Source organism: Lissotriton helveticus, chromosome 8 (genome assembly GCF_964261635.1).
Source record: "Lissotriton helveticus chromosome 8, aLisHel1.1, whole genome shotgun sequence".
NCBI lineage: Eukaryota > Metazoa > Chordata > Amphibia > Caudata > Salamandridae > Lissotriton > Lissotriton helveticus.
In genome coordinates, this window is record NC_136069.1 from 1,020,126,889 (window position 1) to 1,020,152,286 (window position 25,398).

General features: G+C 42.3%; 1 protein-coding gene across 1 annotated transcript in view; it reads left to right on the plus strand.

Annotated features, from left to right (window-relative positions):
* The window catches only part of GEMIN8 (gem nuclear organelle associated protein 8), a 194,904-nt gene that overhangs the window by 92,686 nt on the left and 76,820 nt on the right, over nt 1-25,398 (plus strand). The window lies entirely within an intron of this gene.

Genomic DNA, 25,398 nt, shown 5'->3' on the forward strand with positions numbered 1-25,398 from the left:
CTACAAGTGAACGTGACTTCCTTAGAGCCACTAAACAGCGTCTGATAAGAGACTGCCTTAAACTCAGTGCATCAACAACTGATTTTAACATTCAATGAGTGGAAACATTTTGATCTCCTGGCAGTATTGCCAGAAGAACTGGGAGCTCCCCCAACAACTCCCACAAAAGTAAGAAACATAAAACTCATCGTAGATTTAGTTCTGTCTTTGAACCCTCAAGTCAACCAATCACCAAAATCAACTTTCATACTGTGTTTAATTTGAATTCATTTTCAAAATTGTTCTTTAAAATTGCAAACTTTGTAGTGCCTTATAAGTATACCTAAACAGTACAAGAAATGAGATTGTTTCTCTCTTGACCGTCCGAGTACTATCAAAGACGTTGAGTCCCCTACTCTTTAATATCTATGTAACCCCACTGGCTAAGGTGGTGAGATCCTTTGGATTTGAGGTGTTGTCGTATGCCGACGACACACAAAATATGGTCTCTATTACTCAGTCGGTCAACGATTCAGCTCTTAAATTTAGATCCTGTATGGAGGCAGTATCCCAATGGATGATCCGGAACTTTTTAAAACTTAACGGGGAGAAGACAGAGGTCTTAATCTTCGGGGGCAATCAGGACTTCTGGTCTAATGACTGGTGGCTGGTCTCCCTTGGGGAGTGTCCCCATCTCGTCCATTCCGCTAGGAATCTGGGGGTCCTGATAGATTCTGCGCTTTCCTTTGACCTTCAGGTCAATAGGACAGTGTCCACTTGTTGTGGCATTATCAGGACACTTAGAAAGATCTCTTCCTATCTGTCTCCTGCTGCTCGGAAGCAAGCTACAGATGCCCTTGTGTAATGCCCTGTATAGTGGCATAAATAAGAGCTCTGTTCATCGACTTCAGATGGTACAGAATGCCGCAGCCAGAATGGTCCTGAATCTCCCGAGGCTTTCCTCTGTATCTCTGGCCAGGAAAAATCTCCACTGGCTTCCTGTTCAATCCAGGATCTCCTTTAAACTTCTTTGCTTTGCTCATAGGGCTTTCTATGGCTCTGGACCTGAAGGCATCAGGTCCCTTGTTTCTGCCTATGTACCCAGCAGAGCACTCCGCTCTGCCTCTAAAAATCTTCTTCTAGTCCCCAGATTTGCAAGAGCTAGGTGGGGAGGCAGAGCTTTCTCCACCATGGTACCCAAGCTCTGGAACTCCCTCCCTCCAGAACTGGTAGGACAATCCTCTTTGGCGCTCTTCCGCAAACAACTTAAAACCTGGCTTTTTGCTGAGGCCTATCAGTAGATCTTGGATCCGGTACCCTAAGACTATGTGTCCTGTCTGTTGTTGGCGCCTTGATGCCCTTGGGCTAAGTTGCGCGATACAAATCTCCGTTCATTCATTCATTCATTCAAAGACGATCATGAAGTTCTAAGAAGAAACCTGGACTCCTTCTTAATGCAGTACCTGCCTTCCAAATAAATGGGTCCGTCAACCCCCCTGGTCTCGTCTGCGAATAGATACATCTTCAAATGGTATATTGAAATGTGGAACAGATTTCAGTGTACTTAATGGTCAAGCGCCTCAAAAGTCTTTCCAATGTATTTTTTTTTTTAAAGCTGTATTTTCAAAAAACTGTGACCAAAGTGTTGATAGATTGTGAAATAAGTTGACAGGTGGTGGCAGGCTATTGACTTTATCCCAGGAGTGAATGAACACTTTTTCAGAGTTAAAGTACCTTCTACTTACCAGTGTCAGTTGATTGTCTAATAGACTTTTGTGCCTATTTAAAAAATTACCTCTGTGGGTTTACTTATGGATGTTTTCTCAGCAGACCTGTATAATTGTTTTGATTAAATTATACTTATTTTATGCTCCCACCTTGGAGCCTGCAGTCAAGCCAACACGGCCGAGATGAGTCCAGTAATTAACTGTTCGCCTGCAACACTGTCTTCTCAGTCGTCCCTCTAACCTCTTCGTCCCCCAGACCATAAGATACTGTTCTTGTCCCAGATGACAAAAAGCGTTGGTGCAACTCCTGGGAAAGATCCACTAGAGAAGGAGCTGGTAGTGAAATGTTAACAATAATGGGGAATGTGCTATAATACATTGATGATTATGCCCAACAGGGGAGACCCTATTAATCCAGAACCTCTGGCCGTTAAGTAATGAAAAGCACAATGGCTCCAGAAAGGAATTGAACAAGGAATACTAATCAAATAGAAACGAAAAACCAATCTATACACACCAAAGGAATTTTGTCAAAATAGTAGAAATTATTATTACATTTTCATTAAAAACATGGTAAAATACAAAGAGATTGTTTGTGCTTATCATGTTACAGTAGACAGACATATACCAACTATACACGGTGTAAACAAAAATGGTCCACATGGCAAAGGGTTTCCAATTCAAATCAAGTTGCCTGCAATAAAACAAGAACAAAACGCAATTAATGCTTGGTACCAATTTGCCTATCTATCTTCCCTCAGCCGAGAAATATTATATTGTAAGGAGACCCATTAGAATGGAAACAGTCGAATCTTATACCAATCCAGAAGGAAAATTACCAAATGACCAGTTTATAGACATATTTGTCTACCATTGACAGCACTGCAGCATCAATGCCACAGCCACCCGATACGAACCCTTTCAGCCGAAAAGGTTCCACCACGATAGTATACCAGCCGGCAGCAAACACCATATTCCGTCACGGTTCGCTTTGTTCTTGAAATCCCAAATCGTCAGTCTCTGTACTTCAAGATGGGTAAAGGAGAGACATCCTTAGTTCAAAATGTAGGCAATTATACTCCATTGTTTCCAGGTTTACACCCCTTGAGAACACCAAATTTCTCGGACCACTGTGTCCCATTGGTCACTATCGATATGATGAGATAATGTAGTAAGCAAAAAGTATACAAATCCGGAAGAATTAAGTAATCCATTACTTGTAATTTTCCTTAGGACCACTGTAATTTTGTCGTATTTCTTGCATTTAGAAAGTAGGCGAGTTCATGCTCTCATCTCTTGTCAGTCCCATGCTCAAGCATTGCTCTGGGAAGTAACACTTTTGTTGCAAGTCTAGTCAAGTAAGCTACAAAGGTAAAAGAGACAATTGAGTGTTAGAACACAAGTGGAAACTTCACTACACGTTTCCTAGGTTTCAGACTTTTCAGTTCCTAAGTTCATATTAGAAAAGAAAGCAAAGTTTGAGGCCTTCATGAAATACAGCTAAGGCATGATGAATTTGTGCTAAAATAGGAATCTCACATCAATGTTAAGTTTTTCGAAATAAGTCTTAATACATTTTACATGTAACAGCTACTTTTCTAGTCATTGTCAGTGCTCATGTTACACATTCCAATATTATCTGTTTTCCTAACACATGAAACAGGTTTATATTTACGTAGTGATCGCCTGTGTTATCATTTATTTGTTACATTTATCTAAGCATATGAACACTCCTTACTAAAATGTCAATTTTCACATTCTTATTAACTATTAGATGTTATCAGAAATTTCTTTCTAACATTTATGCATGCTTTTATGATGCAGCATCTAAATCAGAACTTCATTTGTGTGTGGTTCTTGAAACATGGAAACCTAATACACGCTTTGTCATTTTTCTTGTAAATTAGTGTCATAAAACCATTTCTGTGCAAAATTGTGATAAATAGTTGAATGATAACATTGCTGCTCCATCAGGAGCCATTGAGGTAACACATTGGTAGATTTTAACCTAGTCTTAAACATCACTTTCTTACTTTAAGTTTCAATGTGTTGCTGCGTATATCGACCACGAGGGGGCGCCAGATCTTTAGATACCTGAAACTTGAACGGATGATAGCAAAAGGCACGAAAACTGCTGCAGCTTGTGTGCTCGCATCCTTAACTATAACCAACTAATTTTCATGCCCGCGCAATGTAGTTGTTTACAGCTAATCTGGGCGAAGGTTTCCGTACTGAAGCATGGCTGCTGTAGTCGGTTTCAAGTTGCCTGTGCTAATTTTTCAATGCCCAGTTGAAGTAACTTCACATCCTTCAATGGCTTGCCAATTAAGACATTTCACGCCGATGGTATTCATTCTCTGGGATGTGTTTTAGGGGTCAGCGGGGAGTGCAGGAGCTAGTAATGGATGTAGCAACTTAATATTGCATAATATTGGTATTTCTGTCTGTTCAGTGATCCTACAGTCCACTACAGAAACATATAGCATCCCCTTCTCTCTTGTGTACCACCTCATGTTGCTGCAAATCAGTTGCCTGAAAATTAAAATGCCCCCTATTTCGAGCCATACATCAAGGTTACCCGGTGAGCCAAGCGTATGAGTACGGGTGCTTTTAGATGTGCTCTGGAGGGTGAAGTTGCGTTCTCCTCCTTAAAAACGTTTTAAAATACAAAATGGTGTATTTTACTACAGTTTAGCTTTTTTAAAACTATTTTTCCATAAAGTGAACTGTATTCCAGGCGTGTCTAAAGTGGCGAGTATGAAATATTCCAAAGAAGTATTTATTGCCTGCTTCTAAGACCGCCCCCTCCCAGCTTTTCTTGCTTTTGTCTTTGTTTTTTTATGTTTCCTTATTTTTCCGTCTCTTTTTCTTTTCTTTGGTGCTCACTTTCTAGCTTTCATTCTTTCTTTCCTCTTTATGTCCCCCTTTTCTTTCCACATTGTATCATTACCTCCGTTTTAGCACCTCTTTTTTCTTTTTCTCCCCTACTTAATTTTTCATTTCAGTATCTTCTCTCTCTCCATTTGCTCACTCTGTTCTTTCTTCCCAATTTTCATAACTTTATTTCACTTTCTCCATTCCTTTGCTTAACTACTTTGATAGCCCTCAACATGCTTTTCGCAGCTCTTCTCTTACACGTGAAGTGGTAATTAGGAGTCTCTTCTGCAGATACAAGTCTCCAAAGAACACTATTTACTCCTTTAGTGTTAACCTGCCTGTCGAGCCATGGGGCCCAGTGGTGGCCCCCACGGTAGCTGCTGAAGTGGGGAGCTACTTTGATTGTCACATACACAGCTAGTAAAATTGCCGTTCTTTGGGCCGACTCCTATTCATCTCTCCATTTCCATATAAATGAAACCAAATGCAAAAAGTCCACAGCGAAACCCAACCATATATGTGAGTGTTAGGAGGTTAGATGGAAATATGCCAGAAAACAAAAGACAAAGTGGTTCATAAAAAAAACCCCAAAAAACGCAACGGTGAAAATATGGAAGAAAAGCAAGCAAAAGGAAAGCCACTAAATGAGGGCGAGAGTGGGGTCAGCACATTCAATAATCAACCAGTATATTCCAGGGCTGGCAAAAAAAAACTGCATGTAGGGAAATACTTGTGGTGTGCTAATAAATGCATGCTCTGTAGTGCAGTATTCTGTACATGTTCATGATTTTAGGATCAAACTAGAATACCTTTCAAAACATTTTGTATCTCCTCTCAAAGATATGGCTGCACCTAGACAGCAGGCATATTTATGTGCATGTGCTATTGCGTCTGTTCTTGCAGTTTTCTGCTGAACCCATGCACAGGCGCACCTATGCGCTTGTAGCGATATCGCTTGAGTAGTCTCTGCCATACCTGCACAGCACCAGAACACTACCCACCAGGCCAAACCGCACTCACACAGTCTGTTCATTCTGTCATTTTATGCTTAAGCATCCCAGATTTCACTCCTTTGCGCTTCAAATTCATGCATTAGTCCAGTAACAAAACACAATAAGCGTACAATTCTTGTTCGAACGCATAACATTACCTATATATAGACTATATGACAGGCAAGCATCCTTCTGTCCATAGCGCACTCGCACTGTATTGTGCTCCCCATCTGCCAATGCCTATTGGTTGTTCATCAGGTTATGAGAAACTATGTAACTACTGCTGCAACTCCTTAGAATGCTAGAGTTGCCACATTTGGGGGGTTAAATCTTTGTTATTAAAGCCAATATTCTCAATTCTTTCCTCGTTTTCAATACGAGAGATTACTGCAACTGACTTGCATCCCTCAGACATAAACTGCATTAATGCCGAGGTAATCAACCGTTTTCTTGGCTCGACAGTCACTTTTATCAGTCCGTTCCAAGAATTCCGCACAGATGTCATGGGGAAGTCGAAAACTATGCTTGCAGGGGGGATTTTATTATGCATCTGGAAACCCTATGTCTCAAATGCTCCAGGGAACTTCCTCGAGGGTTTCCAGATAGTTTGGTTGTGAACATTTATTTTCTATTCTGACGTTTTAACTGTAAACAGACACTAGACATATTAGTTGGCCAAATGTGTGCCTTTACGATAATGCAAACTTAGGTAAAGAATGGGTATTGCTAGTTTTTCCCCAGGCCCGCTGAATGAATCACTGAATTCCATCTCTGAGCAAATTCTAACTAAGGATCAACTATTCAGCTCTGAGGATGGATGACCGCTATTCTTGAACAATGTTGCACTGGGGAATTGGAAATCTATTCAGATTCCCTCAGCTCTCATGGTTCACGGACCAGCTGAAATATCTAAAACCCAAAGCATGTCAGATAATGCTAGATGGAGTAAAATGAGTCAAAGGGATTTGGAGCACCCTGCTGACACGTCACAGCTGAATTACCTCATGCATCATGGTCGATGTGGTTCAGTGTTACTCGCTTCACACACAGTTCGTTGGCCAGTGCCAGTACCAGTATTCTTTTCAAGTGTATCCCCAGACACGTGTTTCTAGATTCCTCTTTCATCCGTGGGGAAAATGTTCATAGGTCGCTGGACGTGCTGCCGCAGTTTCCTCAGGGTTAGTGCCACTCTCAGCGCGCAGGTGCTCACAGAGCTTGTCAGCTAAAATGACTTGGATAAAGTCAATGAGAAGCCCAGTTTGTGTATTTACGGTGCAACCATAGAGGAAGCAAAAGCAACCTACAGCGCAAATCACTCTCCAAATCATGCCAGGGATAATATCTAAAGCAGTTGCCAATCTCTTGTAATAATACGTTTGTAGCTAAGTGTATCTGTGGATATATATGCTCTACATACTCTTGCAATCTAGTTTTGGGTCTGGAAGCTTGCAGGTTGTTTTTCCTCAAAGGAGCCTTCTGAATTACAGGATGCAGTGTGACCCCCGCTCCCCCTCCCTTAGTGGAGGATTTGCATGGGCACCAAGTCATTGTTGGATAGGTTTTTCTTTCTGCTATTGAGTTTGGGGTATGCTGACGAGACTCTGAGATTCACCGTGTTTAGCATTTTGTTTTCCAGGCCCAAAGGTGAGAAATCGACTCAAACACTCTGAAGAACCAGTTGGCACTATCTTCAATCGCGTTTTCCCCATCGGACAACCTCCGAAGACTGATACCCTGTGGACTTAATCCACTCATGCTAGGGCCATCGGGCCCTTTTCATCGGCCTTCGGCACCAGAAGAAGTTGAACATTAAAGGATGATGGAACCTGATGCCCTTCCAGAACGGCCTCCGATGCCACACGAAGTACCTGTGGTCAGACCATCATGAGGTCTGTAACATGTGCCTTCCACCATACCCCCATGCCCCAAAACACCGATGACACCTCCTACGCATCCTGCCTCTCCTTCAGCTTGAAAAAGACCTTTCAGTACCAAAGGGATAGGCATTGGTTGCACCACAAGATGCACCAATCGTCGTCCCCAGACACCTCCCACATCTTCAGTAAACAGACACTGAGGAAGGAAAAAAAGCCCTCCTAAGAAAAGTTCACCTCTAGAGTCATAAGTGCGCTCAGCTTCAACACTCACAAGAGGTCCCATGCCGACATGGAGCACCAATCCTGAGGGAGTCAGGAATTGAGGCCCGTGCATGAAAAACTGCCACCTCCGGGCCTTCTACTGCCTTGAACTCCAGTTGACACCTCTCAGTCATCGAGCTCCATTGATCCCAAAGGCAGCGATCAGCCTTGCTACCATTGGAAGCCAGCTCTGAAGCCACTGTCCAGGCCGAGGGCTCCATCCACTATAAAGTCCATGTCGACCTAGAAATCACCATTGATGGTCGGCTGAGCGGACTCTGAGCAGCCCATCCTGTAAAGGCTCCAACAGAGCTCATTGCCAGGCAGAAGAACCTCTTTATTCCTCCTGTCACTGACATTGCTTTTGCTAAACCACCTCTGCAGAAGCCAGCAAACACTCAGCCTTGTAAGAGTAGGCTTTGCTTTCAGGGAGGACCGTGCATCTGAGGCCAGCTTGGATCAGTAGACGAAGAGGCATAGAGACTGGGTCACTAGTATTACCCTCTATGTTCCTCTGCTGCCAAGCTCCATGCAACCACCCCCTGCTTACTTGGTCAGTGTCACCTTAAGGATCTCCAAGTTCATTTTCTAATCCAGGCAGCCCCTTTGATCTTGCTGATCTTTATGAAAAGTGCTTCAAGCCAAGGCCCACAGATGACCCCTGGGGTGACTACAATATTGATCCCCTGGTGACCTAAACCTCTATCCCTATCATGTCAATGCACCCCGGACTTTACCACAGGATAGCTGCTGCCTTCCACAAGGTGGATATGCATGTCCTCCAAGAGGAAGAGGACTTACTCTGAGCAATGCCTTCTAAATCTGAGCAGACAGTGCAGTTTCTGCCCATGCTCAAGGGCATTCTAAAATCCACCCCTGAGACATTTAAAGGGCCCTTAAAGTTGATGGTAGTAACGTCCAGGGTGGAGAAGAAGTACAAACCCGCTCCCAATGACTGTGTCTACATCTGAGGCCATGTCCCCTCCCCCCAGCCCGACTCCCTGTTCATCCATGACTACTGATTAACTGCTTCTGCCGTGTGAATGTAGAAAGCAAACAAAGCACACGTTTTTGCAAAATTCCATTCATTCTGTGCTAAGCGCTATCTATGATAAATGCGCTATCAATGACAAAGGCGTCCTTAACTCTATAAACGAGCAAATAATCATTTAAAGGATATGTTCCGCCAAATGTCATGTCCTGCTATGCGATAACAATGACAAATGCGCGCCCACCCCAACAAACGAGTGAACAATCCCTGGAGTACAAACTTGCTCTGATTGCTTTCATAGAGTGAATTAAAAGGCACGCCCTGCCGACCAGACATCAAGGTAGCCATGCTGCATCTGAACTCGCAGTGACGAGAAGTTCAGAGGTACAATTTGTGTTTTTATCATGTGAAACAATTTCCATTATAACTCCCTCGATGGAAGGCATATGAACTCAGAATCTGTCATTGTCCTTTACAGGGCAGCGCCAACACCTTATTACAGCGCAAATCGTTGATGGAATAAGGGACCAAGCAAAATAAACACAGGTCCAAAGTACATACCAGCTTTGATCTATATTAAACAGAGAGTTAAGAACGAATGCCTACAAACAACAGTGACTGATGTTGTCTATCAATTTATATTCATTTATAGACATTCCCCGCTCTACACGAAAGGTAGACAGCAGTACTGGGAAGAAAAAAAGATAGTGGTCCCTAAAGTGATGGGGAACACACAGTGTTGTATAAATGCCCCTCACACACCAACAAGCCCCTTGGTGTCATGCTTCATCATTGGGGCCTTCGCATCCCTCTACGGGATGCGGCGTGCTGCGACTAACGACTACGTAGGAGCACTAAGTAGTGAACTATGTGGGGGAATGTGTGTTTAAGGAAAAGAGTGTGAGTGAGGTGAGGTGAAAAAAGTGAATAAAAAATACCTGGCACGTAGGAAAACAATTATTTATTATATCCTCGGCTGGTATTAGTAAAAGGTGCAGAGTCTGGTTGAAAAAATACGTGCTAGGGTATATCAACCATAGGTGTCAACATGTTTCGGAGCGCAAGGCTCCTTCTTCAGGACAAGGATATGCACTTTATCCTCACCTTACTCACATGAAGTGTGAAAGTGTTTAAATTTAGAAAAATAAATGTGTAATGTACCTATCCGTGTTTTTTAAATAGGTATGTACGTTGCGCCCAATTGGCGTATGAAAAAACGTATTTTCAATACTTCAGATAACCTCATGAGCCTATGCGTGGTATTGGGGGTATCCTCCCTCGTTGCCCGGTAAACAACGGTTGCTGCCTGGTTCAATCGCCTGCCTTCCCCTCAACGCTGCTCCGATGAAGTATTTTTCTAAATTTAAACACTTTCACACTTCATGTGAGTAAGGTGAGGATAAAGTGCATATCCTTGTCCTGAAGAAGGAGCCTTGCGCTCCGAAACATGTTGACACCTATGGTTGATATACCCTAGCACGTATTTTTTCAACCAGACTCTGCACCTTTTACTAATACCAGCCGAGGATATAATAAATAATTGTTTTCCTACGTGCCAGGTATTTTTTATTCACTTTTTTCACCTCACCTCACCTCACTCACACTCTTTTCCTTAAACACACATTCCCCCACATAGTTCACTACTTAGTGCTCCTACGTAGTCGTTAGTCGCAGCACGCCGCATCCCATAGAGGGATGCGTAGGCCCCAATGATGAAGCATGACACCAAGGGGCCTGTTGGTGTGTGAGGGGCATTTATACAACACTGTGTGTTCCCCATCACTTTAGGGACCACTGCCACCCCCTTAGTGGATTCTATTCTGTTTATTCATAAATGCCTAGGGAGACTGAATCCACTTCTTTCTCTCTCTCCCCCCTCTTTGTTATATCTAAGAAAAAAAGATATACAGGTACTTTTAGGTGTTATAGGTGGAGCCTGAATGTCTTAGATCACAATGGGGAAAAAAAACACTTACACCAATTTTTATTGTTATAGGCCACCTCCAGTCCATGTCCTGAGGAGAAGCCCAGGCTAATCTAAGGGTTCGAAACACGTTGACTCTACGCTGGAACAAGAATTACAATGGGCGGTGCAGGGATGAAGTTTAAATAATTTTTTTCCCCGCAACCAGACCCTGCTAAAAAACAGTTTCTAGTGTAATTTACAGGCAGGCCCTTTTGAAAGTATTGTTTGGCCGCTTGTTTCGGTACATAAAACATCAGGACTGGTGCCCCATGAACATAAGATTTCGGAGGCATTTTCCACCTATTTTTCCCTTGTTTATATGGTGTATATATGAATGTCTTTCATTTGTGATTCATGTAATGTTTGTATCGGTGGTGTTTAATGTTTTTGACAACAGTGTCTTGCTTTCGCACATATTGAAATGAAAAAAAATATGTAAATAAGTAATAATCAGAATGAAAACATTGTCCGCTTAGGATTATTGGCTAGGTGTGGCACTAACTAATTGATTGAATTCATTGACCTGGCCATGTTGTTTGTTTATCTAGTCTGAATCTATATCGGTATCTCTGCGAATTGTCACAGATATTGTTGAAGGGTCCTAAGGGTGCAGTGTATGACTAAGAGCCCTGGGTTGCGACTAGACCCCCATCTAATTTTATAGCATTTTATTCCATTCCCCCTCTACCCTCTGCATAAGACGTGTTTATGCGCTAATAATTCTCACATTATTGTGTAATCTCCTATTTTTTTTCCTTTCTCCTATGTCTATACTTGTCTATGTAATTATGGAACCTGTTACTCACTAATCCTCATGTAATGCGCTCTGATACCTCGAGGTCCAGTCAGTGCTATATAAAACTATGCAAATAATAAAAAATAAAAAATAAATAATAATCTTATAGAGGCGACTGAATCCTTGCTGATAGTGGACACGTATAGGAATGGAGTAGATATCGCTAAGGGCCTTAATACAAGGAAAGGGACTCACCGGCATTAATTACTTAAGCAAAGGTTAAACTTTACCAGAATTCATTCTTACGAACAGAAATTAACATTTTGGGTCGGACTAAATCCCTATGTGTTTTGCTGTCTGTTAATATACCAGCCCTCCTGTTAGAGTTGGAAAGTCAGCCTTCTAGTGTGACTAGCGGTAAAAAAAAAATATTCCATGTAAGAAAAAAATAATTCAAACTTTTGGTTAATTTAATAGAGACCACTGTCTGAGGGCAGAGCACACCATGTAGTGCCTAGCTCCTGGGACTTATTAACTGTACATGAACTGTTTTGTATTGATGTATTTAATGTGAAGATACAAAATCTTTTTAACTTGGTGTGACTCTGAATTAGAAACCGTAATTTGGAATTGTTAGATAGTAGGTAAAAGTGTAACAGAGCACCCTTTTAATAATTTTAAGTGTGTAAAATTCAATACAAAGTTTATAAATACAAATGTCTTTCTATAAAAAAATAACACTTTGAGAGTAACTAAAAATGACATTCTAGTGTGGCGTACTATGGTTGAGTAAATCTATAACCATAAAGTAATAACAATTGATCCAAACGTGTAGGCCTGTTGGTCACTTATTGAAAGACTAATACACAGAAAGGAATTCTTTTTGATAAAAGTGCCTAGCTCCTCAGCCTCTAGGCCGTCACGGCGTCACGGGTCACAGTAGCGTGGTACCCAGGGAGGTGTAGTTCCTGGCTACCTCCAAGGCAGAAGTCCAGCATACACCAAAAGTGTCCTGTCCCGTTACCCCTGTCCCCCCCACCTACACCCCCTATTGGAGTAGGACCACTACTCATTTGCATACGGCCATGTCCAAACTGATTTAGCGTGGTTGGCAGAAGAACAATGGTTTGGAATTCTACCCAGTGCGATTGCCAGTGGTGTTAGGCGTACTGCAAGCATCCTCCCATCATCTTTTGTGTTTTTTAATGTATGGGCTTTGCCAATGCCTGTGTTCTTTTGTAGATTACGTAACCAGTTACATCCACAAAACAAGCATTGGTAATGCATCGGTTTTGCCTATGTAATCAATAGAGAGCTGTTTTCATCAATGATCATACGGAAAACTGAAAGAGCTCCATGACAGAGAACACGCTAGTGGAGAGGGTGTGACACAGTGACCAGAGCTGCTCACCTGAGAGCTGGGATACCATTAAGAGTCTCGGCGGCGCAACATTCTGCCATTCTATGCAAATCACTAAATCTCTCTGGGTGATACATTTTTACATAAATATGCTGCCAACGTAAAATGCAAAAGTTTATGAAAATATGGTTCTATCAAGGCGAATGTTAACAGTATTTCAGCGGCAGTAAACTGATAAGAGAAGCAGATGAGGAATAAACATTGGTAAGTGCAAGAAAATATGCTACAGCCAATAGAAATGGAGAAAAGGTAAGTGACACACACAGGAACCCATGAGAACCCAAGAAAGAGAGGAGGCAGGATGCAAGTCCCTTTTAAGTTTATATTAAAAACAATAGATTTCTGTGCAGGCAAAACCTAAACATCTGACAGTTCAGGGTGGAAGGTGCTCTTGAAGGCCTAAACAAAGGCCCTCTTCCCGTTGCTACTTGTGCTCCCGGTTATGCCCTACAGGCGTGCAGAACAGAAATAACGGCTGACAGACCCTGTGATATTTATATTCATCAGTTGTCTTAGCAACAGTCTTCCTTCTCATTCTCCGCAGGTCTTCCAATAACAAATAGTGCAGCATCCGAGGCAGTCAGCGCCGATGACGCATGTTTCTGTGAGGCCTGGCCGGGCAGGGGCTTGGTGTGTGCGTTTGTGTGCTGTGCGCTTAATTTGTGCACCGGTCAAAATTCCTTGCACAAACGTAATTGGTGTTTTTTAAAGAGAAATTAGATCTTTAGACTTAAAGGAGCGCCATGCTCATTAGCGTGTGGTTTTTTTTTTGTCGGATTGCAAGTTGCAGAATGCCTGTTTGAGTGCTTTTCTCAGGCTTTCCGATGTCTCCTTCAGGCAGGCTTCCATATCTGAACTAACTCTAGATCAAAACCCTGAACTATATAGTGAGGAATCTGCTTTAATTTGGGCTATAGAAACTAAAATGAGGCAATTCAGTGACATAGAATCCTCTCTCCTCATTTAAACACAGCTGGAGAGAATTACTGCTGGCACTAACATAGACATTGCAAAGATATATCCTGGTTACTCCAAACGGTGGAAAATGTAGCCATGATTTACCTTTGTTATCGTTTCCTGAAGTTAAAAAAACAAAAACTATTTTATGGTGCACAGAGAAAACTTTATACCTTTTTCTGAACAGTGCACGCTCATCCAAATACGACGCGTACGGTTTCTTAATGGGGAATTATTCACTGGCCGGGCTAGGTTGCTTTGGTTACTATGGAACACAATTGTATGCCTTGTTGGTAAACTTCCAGCTCGTGAAACGTCCCTCGCTACATAAGCTCTTTCGCCTCAATGGGGATTGTCAGAAGAAAGAAACTACATTGCGAAGGAGGTGCCCTTGCTGCTCTGCATGGAGCTAATGCGTTCATGTGAAAGAAAAACATTTGCAAATGCACAAAATCAGGGAAAACATAGCGTTCTACTGCTTTTGACTCCTCTACATTGGGAGCAAAGATGAGCTGAAATAATGCTTTCTACTGAAGAGGGGATGGTGATGCCTCGTGTAAAAGAAGTTTATATGTGCAAAATTCCGGGATTCTCGCCCGGCGGGTTCTTTATAACCGGCCAGCAGGCAATAGCATATTCACAAAGATCCCTGCTAAAAAAAAAATGAAGGAACACATATGCATTTAATTAAAAAATACAATATGCCACCACATCACTGGACCGTCTAATCCTGTGTTTTTTTACTATACGCAAGCAGGTGCTGTTGCGGAGACTGGTAGCCGCTGGGGCTCAGGAGAGACATCCTGTTAGATTTTATTTGAGGTGGATAATTTCTAATTGTGCCTTGGCCTCCTAGTAATGGGAAACATGCTCAGGATATCTGTGGGTACAGAATCCGTTGAGCCTTCTTCATCTAATCACACTTACATCAGTGTACCGAGTCTAGCTTGAACCCATGATCCCTTTCACGCCTCTGGGACATGAGGTGCTGATTTGAATGGGAATTCTCAAGATGTGCATTGGATGGAAATGGAGACCGCATCTGGTGGGGCAAGTTTCAGTAAATCAGTCTCTCAGTACGTGTTCTTCACAGGGAAACAAACAACTGGGAAAATTCAATTAGCACGCACCTTAAGCAGCAGAAAACATAAATGGCAAAAACTCAAATCCACATTTGTAACCATTGGCCAATTTATTATATTTTAGCAAATAGTGATACAACATGTACCGCTATAGGGACACTTGAGGATAGAACAATGTCATTTAAAGCGCAGCAGTTATTAAGTTCCGCTGATGGTGCGAGCTTAGAAAACACCTGGCACTAATCTCCATAATATAGGTTTTAAAAGTTGCTGAACTGTGAAGACCCATAGGTTTGTTTTCTGCTGGGTGCAATATTATATGCGTTTACAGGTTGTTTGCGAATAACATTTTGGATAGAATCTTCTGAATGTGTGTGTGTGCCCGTTTCACCTTTTTAAGAAACCACTTTATTTCTTTGTTATGTTATGTGTATTTGTAAAATGCATTCTCACCCCTGAGGGTATTGTGTGTTCGTGCACGCTTAGACCTCCTTAGGGTAGGTTGGTTAATTGAAAACTCAAGCTCAAACTCAACTTCTTGTGACAGAGAGGAGGAGGATCTGATGTGGCGAGGGAGGTCGTTCCATGCGGATATAAGAGAAATCCCATCCTGATCTGGTTCTGTGTGCCAGTAGGAGCCCTGTGGAGGTGTCTGGGTGGTTGTTGGAAAAAGATCCGACTATTCTCGTAGGTGGGGCTTGAGTTGTGTAGTGCCTTAAATGTGTGTGTGCGTGTGAAGGATTTGAAAGGAGCGCGCTTGTGTATCGGGAGCCAATGGAGCTCACTGAGGAGTGAAGAGTTCTGTGTGGGAGGTTTAGGAGGAGTATGGCTGCTGAGTTCTGGATGGTGTGCAGTCTTCTGGGTAGAGTTGCCTGGTGATTTTAGCATTGAGGGTGTTACAATAGTCCAACTTACTGGTATGTGATGTTTTTATGGTGTTGCTTGGGAGCCATTTAAAGGTCTTCCTCAGCATCTTAAGGATGTGGAAGGAGGAATCTCATTGGTATATCTTTTTTTATCAATAACTGTGTTTAACAAAATAATGGTGCAGCAGAATGAGTTGCTTTATATGATAAACAGAGCGTGCCAAATGCATGGAAAGTCCATTAAAGGTTTTCAAAAGAAGTGAAAAAGGATATGTTACACGACCGCAACACTTTCCTTCCTCTAGCCCAATGAATAAAGCATGCAAGTTTGACAGACTCGACCTTGAGCTGCAGAGTCTGGCCATTCATTTCAGCTCTCTCATCGGGCCCCAGGTTTTTTGAAATAATCATTTCTAGTTCCCCAAAAATGAGCTTTCTAAATATGTATCAATTTTAACCAAATATCACTGTACATTTAGAGGTTCTTTTGCCTGATTATGAACTCTTTCCCTGTGATTGAAGAATGTCTGATTTGGGCACTCTTTTAGCTGAAGAACAGTATTTACACACAAGTCTGGAGGAGCCAGTTGGGTAGGCTGTAAGATATTTATTTCATGCTAAGCGCTTAGGTTACTGCCACAGCCTGATAGGTTCTGTTAGTGCAGCATTCTTCCAGCCCACAGACACCAACATTCCATGCATTCATACTTTCCATTTTACAGCATGCCCACAAGGCATTCTAGAGGATGCCCTTTCAGCACATGCATCATAGATGCACTGGGCTACGGCAGGCCTCTTCCATTAGGCTGGTCTCGGATGGGCAACACAAACTTTGATTGCTCTTAGTCACCTTTAAATTCTGTATATCTGAACGATTGGAAGTTACTGACAGATTTGTGTTACTGCTTAAATTGTAAAAACTCAAGTGCTGGCTGGGACCCTCAGATTTCTTAGGCGCCTCCTGCCAGTGCTAACAAAGATCTGGGTTTGCCGAACACCAAAGCTTGCTAATTTTGATTCCATATCTGCCTCTTTCTTCACATACAACATATCGGCTTCAATATTTAAATTCAGGTACCTCCTCAATACAGCTCTCTTTCCCTTTGTGCCCAGAGTTAATACGTTTGTTGATTTACCGACCTGGTTTCCATAGAGCCTCTGCTTGGGCCTTGGGTGATACCTTGATCGGCTACAGGGCACAAGGGTTCGTGGAGACGAGGTTTAACAGATTTCGCCCATGTGGTGTAATGAATATACCTGCATCTTGGTTTCATCCATCTGTTAGTCAAACTGTGAATAAATGTGCATCGAGCCTGAGCAGGTTTACCTTTCCTCAGTCTTGCCAGTGAGTACTTTATTGCTTAGGAGGCTGAGATGATTTTATACTCATTTTACTGTGCATCTGGCCGAACATTTGTAACGGCTTGTGTTTTCCCTGTTCAAGCTTGCTTCCTAAATGTGCTTCTGATTGATGCCTTGCAGCTTATAAATTATCTTGATTGACGGGGAAATTGCACCAGTGGGCGAGAGAGCTGCACAGCTCTGCATCCCACACTTCCAACACGTAAGTTCAATGTTGCCTCTGCAGACAGCCTGAGAGCCTATTGGCTGCTTATATTCCCTACTCTACGGAGGCACCAGTAGACGGGTAGGGCAATTGATCGCTCGTTTCTAAAAAGAGCAGAATCAGCCTTCGTGTTCTTTGGAAAAGGGCAAAGAAATAAATTAAGATTTTATGTTCAGTTAAAAATGTAGACTGCACGTACGCGTTGGTGCTTTTTTCCCGTAAAATGGGGAAGTGAAATGCAACTACTGTTTTTCAGTTGTTTTTCACATTTGCGACAAGACGGCAAAATTAATTAGCATCGACTGAAATGTTGCTGTCTTCATCTTTTTGATGTTCACGTAGTGGGGAGAAGGGCAAAAAGAGTCCATAGTGTTGCCAAATTCCACACAAACTGCAGAGTTCTACCCAGCCAAGCAAATTTGTAAAAAAAAAAATAAGAGACAAATCGGTTACCCCGGTGATCGTTTTCTGCTGGCTTCACCTTTTCCTGGTCTTTTGCATCCACTTCTATTTTAGAGGCAACCACTGTGTAATAACATGGGGTACAATCACTCATCTATCCCACGTGTGGGCCTTAATAAGTAATCAATTTCCAGCTGGTTTAGTGGTTTTAGTGCACTGACAATAAAAATCCTTCTAAGTTGTATATAAGGTTCCGGTTTAAAGCATATAATATAATCAATACATATTAAAAAAGAATACTTGCAAGCGTGCTGTTTGACTATATAAAATCCTGGCAAAATTTTAACATTCAATCGACAGGTTTTTATGCATTTTTGTGGTAATTATAAAGCTCACATACTTCGAAAAAGATTACTTTGCTCCTGCAGACAGTAGGCTAACACGATATATACTCACATCAAAAATAAGTACTTTCTAAGTGTTATGATGTGTCATAATTTCCTTCCCTGTTTCTCCCCCCCTTCTAGTTCAGTCCAGTCTCTGATGTCATAAGGAATGTTGATAATTGGAATGCTGGTCTGAGGAGAGATGTCTGCTAGAAGAGATTGGGAGATAACATCGAATTTCTTAATACATTTTGCCCTCACTTTACCCTCCTGGCATCGTTCCTTCACTCATGTTTTCCTGAATTGGAGAGGATTAGTTACTAGTTGTAACCCCAGCAGAGGGTTTCCTCAAATGTTGTTGCTTAGTAGGAAAAGTCCTGTTACCTTTCATTTGCAGTGAAAGCAAGACACTAACTTCTGACTGCAAGCTCAGAAGTAGTAGAAGGGGCACGCCTTGTTATGTATGCGTTGAGGGAGCAAGGCCAAAATGATCAAATACAGAACCACTAGGTAACCAGCGAAGAGCCCTGAAATGACACATAATGGCTCCTGTGTGCACACTTCTACAAAACGTCCACATTCTGGACCATCTGCAACTGGAACATCAAGAAATTTGCTTAACCCAAATAGAAGACACTTCATTAGCCTAGTCTACTTCTGTGATTGGAGTGGCAACCGTCTAAGTACCAGAGGATCTATGAGCACACTCCGAGGCCTTGGCCTGAACAGCGAAGAAGGACCCAACCTGATCCCCGAAACCCAGCTATAGGGCTAATATAAATGTATTGTGATGAAATCCAATTTGCAGCCATACTCGCAGAACCAGAAGTACATGGCACCTCTGAGCATCAGCACCTTGTCTTCGGTCAAACTGTATACCCAGTCTTCGTGCCACCTAGGTCCATTTCAGCTCTGTTCGTTTTCTATTTTGTTTTTTTAAATCTGTGGCCATCAAATGAACCACTTTATTCTAAAAAGGCTAGCACCATGATTTATTAAATCTGCAGAGCCGTTTTGGCCCCACTGTATACACAGGTCTCCAGTTTGCATCCAGGATGTCACATATTCATTGTTTTAGGGAGTTGTCCTGTAAATCCCTCACATCTTCCTTTGAGACGGGGACTGCTCCTTCCTCTCCCTTTGCCCTCCACAAATGTTCTTTCTGTGCCTCTAGATATGCAAATATTTGTGGGTGGACTGCTACACAAAATGCAGAAATTAATATCTATGGGTTCTTAATCTGGGCCTGCAGATCATGCAACAAAATTTCTTTTTTATTTTTATGGCGGGATCTGCCACTCTGTAATCCTCCCACATCATGCCTCTACTGCCCCATATTTCCCCTTATTTTCTTTCCTGCAACACTGGATTCGCAATTAACCTTGCTCAGGTAATCATGTCTGCAATAAACTGTCTATGCCAATCAATACCGAAAGACTTAACTGGGAAAAGATGCTCTCATGCAGATTCAAATATTTTTGAATATTTTCACTGTAGTATCGTTCTCGAATCTGCATTGTAAATAATTTGAGAATTATTGGTAAAAATATAAAGTGTGTGTGTGTGTGTGTGTGTGTGTGTGTGTGTGTGTGTGTGTGTGTGTGTGTGTGTGTGTGTGTGTGTGTGTGTTTGTGTGTGTGTTTGTGTGTGTTTGTGTGTGTTTGTGTGTGTTTGTGTGTTTGTGTGTTTGTGTGTTTGTGTGTTTGTGTGTTTGTGTGTTTGTGTGTTTTTTGTTTTTAATTGAGCACGTTTGTGTATCGGGAGCCGGTGTAGTTTTTTGAGGTGTGGTGTCATGCAAGTTCTGTGTGGGTTAAGGATTAGACTGGTGCAGAGTTCTGGAACGTTGGCACTCTTCTAGTGAGTTGCTTGGGGATCCTGACGTAGCAGGTGTTCCCATAGTCTCACACCCTAATCACCCGCAAGTTAGTGACCGTTTTTCTAGTGTTGCTTAGAAGTCATTTGAATATCTTCCGGGTGTGGAAGCCGGATTCAGTGCCGGCTTTGGCTTGTGAAATCATGTCCAGTTTTCTGTAGATGATTATTCCGAGGTTCCTAGTATGGGTTCTGGGATTGGGTCCAAGTTGGTCCGGCTACCAGTTGAAGTCCCATGGTGAGGTGTTCTTGCTGAAGATCACTACATCTGTCTTGTCACTGTTCACCTTAAGACAGTTGTTTTTCATCTTGTTTGTGATTTCGGTCATGCAGGCACTGAACTTCTTTCTTGTGTTCGGGTCTTGCCCAAGAGGGAGAGTGAGTTGCATGTTGTCTGTGCAGGAGAGGATGTTGATGTTGTGTGAGCGGATGCATCATGTATGCATTGAAGAGAGTGGGGTAGAGCGATAGTTTTGAGGCACACCGGAGAAGAGTTTGCGGGTTTCCGAAGAGTACGGTGCCAGACTGACAGTTAGTGTACTACAAGTTCAGAAGGAGCAGAGCCAGAAGAGAGCGGGTGCTTGAGTGATAATCTCATTTAGGCATCTAATGTGGATAATAATAATAATAATAATAATAATCCACATTTGTATAATCCACATTTGTATAGCGCACAATCACCCGTTAGGGTCTCTATTATAATAATAATAATAATAATAATCCACATTTGGATGGTGTGAGAGGTCCACGAGAACGAGACCTGCCAGATCTCCTCTGTCAAGAATCATGCAAATGTCTCTGGTGGCAATGAGTGCTGTTTCTGTGCTGTGGTTGGACCTGAATCCAGACTGTGTGACGTTGAGGAGCTGGTGGTTGGTAAGGCGTCAGTTGATTAGCTTATCTAACACCTTGGCCAGGTATGGGAGGAGGTAAAGGGGTCTGCAGTTGGAAAGTGTGGCTGAGCCAGCGGCTGGTTTCTTGAACAGGGTCATGACGGTGGCAGGTTTCCAGGTGTCCGGGAATGTAGCGGAGTCGATGGAGGTTTTGAAGATAGGTGTTAGTGCTTCACTGATCAGTAGGCATGCTTTGGTGAAGGCGTGGTGGGGCAAGGGTCACATGGAGCCCCCAAGTGAATGGTCTTCATGGTAGCAGTGATTTTGATGGTTGTGACGGAAGTTGAGTTTGACGTTGATGAGGTCAGGTTGGGGGTCGAAGTTGCAGTATATGGAGGTACCATTTTTTACAGAAGATTTGCAAGAGCTTGTTGCAAAGATCTTATAAGGTGTGATGTTACTGGAGGCAGCAGGAGGAGCAGTGACATTATTGATTATGGCGAAGATTTTCTTGCTGCGGTTAGTGCTGGCGTTGATGCGATCTGAAAGAGTTGTGTGCTTGGTGTTCAGTGTCTGCTGGTTGTAGCGTCTTAGGGCTGATTTGAAGATGTTTTTATCTGTAGTGTCTAAACTTGTTCTCCATTTGTGCTCTAGTTGCTTGCAGTGGCGTTTTGTCAGCATGAGTGTCTCGGTGTGCCAGGTAGCCTGTAGTTGCGCTCTTGCCGTTGGTTTGCTGTTGAGAGGAGCCAGGGTGTCGACAAATGCAGTGATCCAGCTTTTGAGGTTTTTGATTGCTTTAAGCATGTTGTAGTATGCCTGGGCCAGTGCTTAGAGAGTGCATAAGCACACTCCTCTTCACAGATGCTTTTCCACCTGTGGCAGACCGTTTCAGTGGTGGTGGGTCTGTGAAGGTGCTGGATGGGTATGCTGAAACTGATGAGGGCGTGGTCTTTCCAGGTCATAGTTGCTAGCTTGTAGACACTGATGTTGCTGATTGTGGAGAAATTCGAGTCTAATGGGTGTCAGACAGTGTGGTTGGGGTCGGTAACATGCTGAGTGAGGCCAAGGTTTCCAAGTTTTTCTAGAAGGGCTGAGAGTTTTGTTTAGTGCGATCTTTGAGGTGAGAATTAAGATATTCAAGAAGGATGAAGGGGCAGGCGTTGATAATGAGGGGTGCAACAAAGTCTCTGATGTCGCTGGTGAAATTGGTGCAGGTTGTCGTGGTCTCTATACAAGGGTTCTGCCCAGGGAGAAGTGGACCCGATTTATCAACTTTTTTTATAAGTACTCTTAGTTTATTCCTTTACTACCAGAAGTAAATCACCCCTACTCCTGAAAGAAAGCTTTGAGCCCTTTGTGATGAGCTGAAAGAAATGGGAACATTACTCTCACATTTCCTGTTATAACGATTAATGTATCCCTATTCCTATTTTGCTACTGCTTGATGATCAAATAATTCAGAGCACGGGTCGTCTAGAATCATGGACTTCCACTTTGATACCTTATTTCCCATATTAATAAGGAGGTCATAAGCTGCTTAAAGCACTTGAGAAGCATTAGGGTTTCCAGCTACCTTTCTCTCTAGCTTCTTTACTGGTCCTATTCCAAAAAACATTTGCCAAAGCTAATTGAGAAGGTTCAAAGAGCCTAATTCAAAATTTAGGGCCTGACTACGAGCTTGGCGGATGTGCTACTCTGTCACAAACGTGACATATATCCTGTCTACTGTAGTACAAGTTTCATAGTATTACAAGTTCCATTATATCCTCTGAAACTTGTAATATGGCGGTCAGGATATCCGTCACGTTCGAGACAAAGTATCCCATCTGCCAGGATCATAATCAAGCCCATAGTACAGCTAAATAACTAATTCTAGTTAAACATAGGATAGAACCTTCACTAATTTCATTGAGAGCAGTAGACATTTGCATCTGTGGCAAATTCCCGGTCTTGTTTTTTTGTGATGTGTGAATTCCTAGCCATTTAAGGACATACATCTGGACGATTTTTGGCTTTCCATTTACAACAGATGTTACTTTGATTCTCCATTTATAGATCTGTATCAGTATTCCAATCCACGTGGTTTAGTAAAAATATTTTGCTATCCGAATGAATATGAACAGCATGTTACTTGCGAGTTCTGTCTGAATGCTGTTTCCATTATCTTTATATACGTTCTACCTGTGAAGATATCTGTTTTCATATGCCGACCTGGCTTCCCAAATAAATTTGTCGCACACCCTTTCTTCAAGGAGGGTTGTCTTCCAAGGTTTCTGTCCCGGTATGTGCTTTTGTTACTGTCAGTGCTTGACAGCCAGTCTTCAATTAAGAAGACTAATTCATCTTTGAACGTATGGAATAAAACTATCCTGAACACACAGACATTTCCTCTGCAGGAGAATACTCTGTCCCTAGCGCATGGGTTTTCCTAGAGGCAGACTGAACTCTGAGATCACCACTGCCTGGTTCCAGCAGACTCCTTTACAGCCTAGTGTGTTCATCTGGTTCCAAACTCAGAATTCAGTTGCTGTAGTCCTTCACTCTGTTAGATGATTCTTGGCTCATGGTGGTCTGCTCAACTGCTGTCTCTACATTATGGTGTACTGGAGATAGAAGCACCTTTATAGTGTTACTTTTACGACTCTATAAGTCAGAATATTGTGATTCCATGCGAGGTCTAATGCTTCTTGTCGCATAATAAACCGAGATTGAGCTCAAGTCGTTTTATTCTGCTCCTAGTGGTGTTGCCACAGTGTTATTCCAGCTCTGCTGCAACCAGGAAAGACAGAAAACGCAAAGGATCCATATCAAGTTCTATAAACAAGCATTGACTCTGCAATTGCTGTTAGTAGCGTTTTATTAAGCCATGTTACTGATTAGGGCAAATGATGGCCACCACAAGCAAGGTAGCTTTTGCTCAGCTTCCGCCTTCATCTGAAGTATCCAGTCCATATCCAGTCCAGAAGCACAATACGACACGCTAACATTCTAAACGCGGACACCCTTCAGACTGAGCAGTAGTCCACAAAATCAGCACATGAGGGGACCAACACCCAACAATCCGATACATCTCTTCCCCTGCAAAGCTACATTTACAATATTTTGAGTGTCCACTTATTGTTTTAACTATCACATCTCATGCCTGGAAAGAGAGCGTGCCATAAATGTTGACATGCATAAAAATACAAATGACCTGGTGCATTGCAATGCCATGTAAAATACATTACAAAATACAGAGGACTTCCTAAGCCTCAGTTAATGTAAGGATGTCCAATCGCATTGCTTAGTGTTGGATAGGTCTGATGTTCCACGTTATTAAGTTTGAAAAGTGTTCATTTATCCTCTAGATTTTGGAACATGGATTGAAATAAATAGCAATAGTCTAAATGCCAAGGCCTGATTAGAATTTAAATGTGAGCCAGTACTTTTCGAAAAATAATGTTATTTTGACTTTCCTGCCAGAATTGTCTCGTTAGGGCTGTACTTATGGGACCTAGACGTAATGCAGCGAGCTACGTTCATCACTGTTATTCTTTGTCTTGACCTGCTGCCCTTAGGACACTGCTCACGTTCCCGCTGTGCTGGGCTTCATTTGGGTTGTCCTGTCGTCTATGTAAAATATGATTGTTGGGATCCATCCACCAAACCGCAGGGGAGTAAGAGCCAAAGGTTCCTGAAAAGCCCAACAAATGTTTAGCAGGCGACTATAAAATGTGTTATTTCAGTCGTTTTCAATTGAAACTGAGAATCGCAGCCTGTACTTTCAGCTTTCCCTTGCATTATTAAAAGCCCTACATAAAGCTAATTCTCATCCTTCATCCGGTTTTTTTACCGAATGCCTGAAAAAAAGGAGCTATTGTCATTTAACATTTCCATTCATGATGTTGTTACTTAGTCATAAGTTAGGTAGGAGCTTAGAAAGGTCATGGTACCACATCAGCCTTTGTCTTTTCTTAAGTGTTTGTTTTTAGCCTCCCGTATGTTTCGCTAGAGCCTCACCTGATTTTATATAAGAGCATGTCTGGCATTACGTTTCAGCGATACGTTAAGAGAAACTGCCGAGTCTCTATCTGGAAATGACTTGGTACTTTTGGACTAAAGAGAAACTCCAGAAGATAACTTGCAGATTAATATGGTCTAACTTGAACATCAATTCATCTAACTATTGACTTGTACTCGTATTCACCCACTAACCCACTTGCCCAACCATACATACTCCACAATCACAAAAATAACTGTGTCTCTTATATGCCAGTCATATTGACTGACTCAGTACTTTTTTATGTCTGTTGTATGAAAGTACGCATTTCTTTAAACTCCTGTTTCTCTTCCTCTTCTTCTTCCTCCTCCTCTTCCTCCTCCTCCTTTTCTTCCTCCTCCTTCTTTTCTTCTTCCTCCTCCTCCTCCTCTTCCTCCTCCGCTTCTTCCTCCTCCGCTTCTTCCTCCTCCTCTGCGTCCTCTTCTTCCTCCTCCTCCTTCTCGTCTCACCTCCGATGTTTTTCAGTACATAGTAAATAAAAGACCACTTTTTAACAAAAAACTTAATTTTTTCAAACCGTGCCTTCACTTTTTGTGAAGTGTCCTTGTGGAAAAAAAGAAGGCACAGA